The 4,623-nt window shown below is 37.1% G+C and overlaps 1 pseudogene; it reads right to left on the bottom strand.

Annotated features, from left to right (window-relative positions):
• Positions 1-3,268: 3,268 nt before the first annotated feature.
• Positions 3,269-4,121, bottom strand: LOC102489628 (F-actin-capping protein subunit alpha-1-like; annotated as a pseudogene).
• Between the last annotated feature and the right edge of the window lie 502 nt (positions 4,122-4,623).

The raw sequence follows: 4,623 nt of genomic DNA, 5'->3' as shown, positions 1-4,623 counted from the left end.
ACTATGTCACTGAACTCCCATGTAGTCGACCACAGTTCAAGTCCCGGACCCAGTGGCTTAAACTCACGCCAGGCATGTGTGCATGCGTGCCCAAGATTCCAAGAGGAGAAGGGATTTGCAGCGTGGCCATCCCCCTAGCGGGTGATTTCTCGCTTTTTGTCTCTCTGTCTCTATCTCTCTGGTGAGCACACGTGCCCTATAGCAAAAACTTCTCAAAAAAAAAAAAATTTGGAACTAGCCATTTTGGGGAAACAGAAAGGAAGACTTCCCACTGATAATTTGGCCTCTTATCGGAAACAATGCGAGCAAGGAAAGAATGGGAAAATATATTCAAAGTGTTAAGGGAAAAGCAATTTTAACCGAGAATTCTATACCCAGCAAGATTATCATTCATTTGGGAAGAAAAGACATGAACATTCCCAGATAAACAAAACCTGAAAGAATTTACCAGCACCAGACCAGATCTCCAAGAAGTTCTTAAGGGAGTGCTATGTCAGTAAAATTAAATGCAGACTCACTGAAATAAGAGTTCAAAAACTAAGAAAATGGGCAACTTAATTGTAGGGACAATGTCTGGAGATGATGCACCTACCATTTGAACAGAATCCTAACCTGTTTCCTGGCTTTCAGAAAAGTTCCTTAGCATTTCTATAATTTAAGTTAAAACTGGTTTTCTTAATAGTACCATATGATTATACCATTGAAAGTAGTTAGATTGTTTAAGAAATTGTGTGATCAATACAATGTGGGAGGGAAAGGAATGGAAGACAACTGTAGACACCAGAGATAGTGTGAGAAGAGGGTGGGAAAGGACAGGGGGTCAGAAATAGGGATAAAAAAATACTAGAAACTAGAAATGGAAAATTTTTGTTAATAAAATGTATGATTAAGCCACTGCAGTATATTCTGGATGGGAAATCACATTTTGTATGCTGCGATGATACTTATGGAATGAATATAAATTAAGTTTTAAAAAAAAAAAGTTTCAGGGGAAAAAAAAAACAGTAAAACTGTTCTTATCAAAATTTTTAAAAAATGCATATTTGATGACTGCAGTAAGCTATATAGCCCCAGTTAGTGACTACTTTATAGTATGTTCATCTCAGAGAGAGATGTATTCATGAATGTGCCCATGAACCAGACTGGCTGGTACTTGAGGTAAATCATGGCATGAGGAACCTATTAAACATCTCTCTCTAAATTAATGAATTAATTAATATACCTTATATATTAGTATTAGCAACAAAAATAAAACACTTTGGGGGGCTGGCAAGTGGCGTGGTGGTTAAGGGCACTGGACTCCCACATGGCCAACCATGGTTCAAGTCTTGGACCTGGTGGCCTGCTTTCTCACTTCCTCTCTCTCTCTCTGTCTCTCTCTGATCAAACTGGGAAATAACAATGATAATAATAATAAATAAAGTTAAATAAAATAATTCTTTTTAAAAAACACTTTGGTATAAATCTAACAAAAATGTACAGCATATACATAAGAAAAATAAAATTCTGATCAAACAAATTAAAGAACAAAATAGATATACCATAATCATAGATAAGAGGACTTGATATCACAAAGATGTCAGGTCTTCCCAACTTAATCTATAGATTTGATGTAAAAACCTTAGGAAGTTATATTGTCCCTGTGGACAAACTGATTCTTTAAAAAAAAAAAATACAATTATATTTTATTTGAAATAAACAAAAATGCTTACACAGCTCAATGGGTCACTTGGAAACAAACTTTTGCTTGACTGTATTACTGAGCAAAAATGAAGCTAAAGCACAACACTCTTCTTTCTTGATATGTGTTTGGAGATAGATAGGAAGACACTACTTAGTTTTTTAAAATGCTGACCTATCCTTAAGGCCATAGAAGTGTAAACAAAGTAAATGAATCCACCATTATCAGCTGTCATATTATATCTATGTCACCTGTGTATTCAGAGATCCCATACACACCTGCCAACATACCTGGGAAGGGTTGCTATATCACAGTTACATCTGAGTTCTTGGCAGGCAGGATTGAGGATGAGTAATTGAAAACAAGTTTTACATCCTATTTGGAAGAAATCACTAGTATTCCCTTAAATAACAGGTTGCACTAGAAAGACACCTGGAAGTTACCCTTTTCATTTTGGTTCATTTTTAGTTTTTGTGATTTGCATAGCTATTTATTTGATTCATTTGTTTAGAGTACATCCTGCCACAAAATTTTAAAGCACATTTTTCAAATTTTATAATCTACAACTTCCACAGTATGTCAACAGTTCTTGAAAATGGAAACAGTAAAAATAAAAAACCAAACATGAATTGGTAAAACTTCTAAAAATGCATATGTCTATTAACTACAATGGTTCTAGAGCAGGAGGAGACGATGAGGGAAGGAAACAAACAAACGTGCAGGGAACGTGGTTCATGTCTTTGGGTTTAAAAACAAGTTCCTCAGAGAAGATGGCTACATAGAATTACCAGAAAACTTCCCTTGCAACTTCCTTTGTACCCTCTCCCCCTCACAAAGGACTTGAAAACTCCAAACTTTTGAAAAGGAGAGCTGTGAGATGCTATAAATGATGATCAAGGCAATTGGAGGGAAAAGGATGATCATGCCTAGCACTTATCTGTAGTTTACTGCCTTGCTTCTTCAGCCACTGGTGAATCAGTAAAAACCATTGAAGCATTAGAAGTGCTTTGAAGGTTAGGGGTAGAAATGTACTGAGCATATTACCTTTCTCAATAAGTAATAAGACTTTGTGGTTAGGAAAATTTTCCAAACAGTAAAATGATTCCAAGATTGGGGCCAGCAGGTGGCATGGTGGTTAAGGGGCTGGAATTCCCACAGGGCCAACCACAGTTCGAGACACGAACCTGGCATCTCTCCCTCTCTCTCTCTCTCTCTCTCTCTCTCTTTCTCTGGCAAAACTCATGTGAAAATAATAATAAATAAATGAATAAAATAATTTTTTAAAAATGACCCCAAGATCGATCTCCCTCTCTAACCTTAAATGTAGCAAAATAACAACAACAAAAGATTTACAAGTAGATATGGTGATAACAGAAAATTACAAGGCAGAGAACACAAAAGAATAAAATCAATGCTATATTGTTCAACAGTATTTCATGAGGTGAGGAAACCTGTTACCTCTGAAAACCCTAGCAAAATATCACTCTTGCTTATCTATCACTTACTTGTCTTATGACCATGTGATGGTGTTGAATTCTTTTCTTTCCATATGTCAAAGAATCTTACGTTCTACATTTCTTTCTTCCTCTACGCATTCTGCATTTCTTTGCCAATCTTGTAGCTGAGTATCTTGTTTCAGTCAATTTTGGTGCAGTAACTAGAAGCTGCTGGTGCAATGCCTTGAATGTGGTATCTGACATTGTTTATAGTTTTCACTAACTGCTGTCTGATACTCATTTTCTGTATTCTCTATGATTTTAATAAACTCCTTGGCAGTTTGGACTTCATTTGAAACAGTTACTGAATCCTGTACATCTTTATGACTAACCAACTGAACATCGCCATTTTCGTAATAGTCAACCTGAATCGTAAGCACTCCAACCACCTGGGCTGACGGCGGTGTGATGGTGAACTTCCACTCTGATCTCTAGCGACCATTCCAGAAGCTTTTAGGCTGAAGCTGGTGGCTTTCAATACATGGAATAATGGTCTGCTGTCCATCTGTAGTTTTAGCATAAACAAGACAGAAGCCGTGGGAATAATGGCCTTTCTCATAGGCTTATATGGCACTGTCACAGGACTCTCTCCGAGATTTCAGACCTCTATTTCCTCTGGCTGCTGCTTTTCATAAGTGATCAAATTTAAAAGAAACTTAGTTTCTTGGATCTAAAAATCGGCAATTACCTACATCCCCATTCTGTGTAATTAAGACCTGACATTGTAACCTTTGTCTTCACAGGTAAGAACTGATCCATGTTATACTGGGCAAATGCGTGTGATGCTCATTCCCTGAGAAGATTGTCATTATTAATTAGTAGCTGGACATCATTGAATACTTGATTAAATTCCCCTGAGGGTGCATGAGTGATGAATTTAGCAGCTACGCATAGCTTTTCTTCAACCAACACCTGATCCTTGAAGTCGGTCAACTTGGATTGCACTGGCCCAGCCCCCAAACAAACTCATTCTAAAATTTATATAAAGAGATCAGAGAAATTTAGAAGAGCCAGATCAATATTAAAGAAGAAGAAAGTCTAATGACCTCACTACCCAACTTCAAGACTTATAAAGCTACATGGGGCCAGCAGGTGGTGTAGTGGTTAAGGTGCTGGACTCCCATATGGCTAGTCATGGTTCAAGTGCCAGACCCAGCAGCTTGCTTTCTCCCTTCCCCGTTCTCACTGTCTCTGTCTCTCTCTGGTCAAATTAAAAAATAATAACAAATGAAATTAAATAAATAAATAAAACATGTATAAAGCTACAGTAACCAAGACAGTGTAGTACTGATAAAATAAAAGATAAATAGATCGTGGGAACAGAATAGAGCGTAGAAGTATACCTACATAAACATAGTCAACTGAGCAGAAATACTCAGACAAGAAGCCATTTTAGATCTGAGGTGTGTCCTCATGTGTTCAGGGAAGCTATGCTCTAAATTCCAT

This window comes from Tupaia chinensis, unplaced genomic scaffold, assembly GCF_000334495.1.
Source record: "Tupaia chinensis unplaced genomic scaffold, TupChi_1.0 Scaffold000294_5, whole genome shotgun sequence".
Lineage (NCBI taxonomy): Eukaryota > Metazoa > Chordata > Mammalia > Scandentia > Tupaiidae > Tupaia > Tupaia belangeri.
This window is presented reverse-complemented; position numbering and strand designations above follow the sequence as displayed.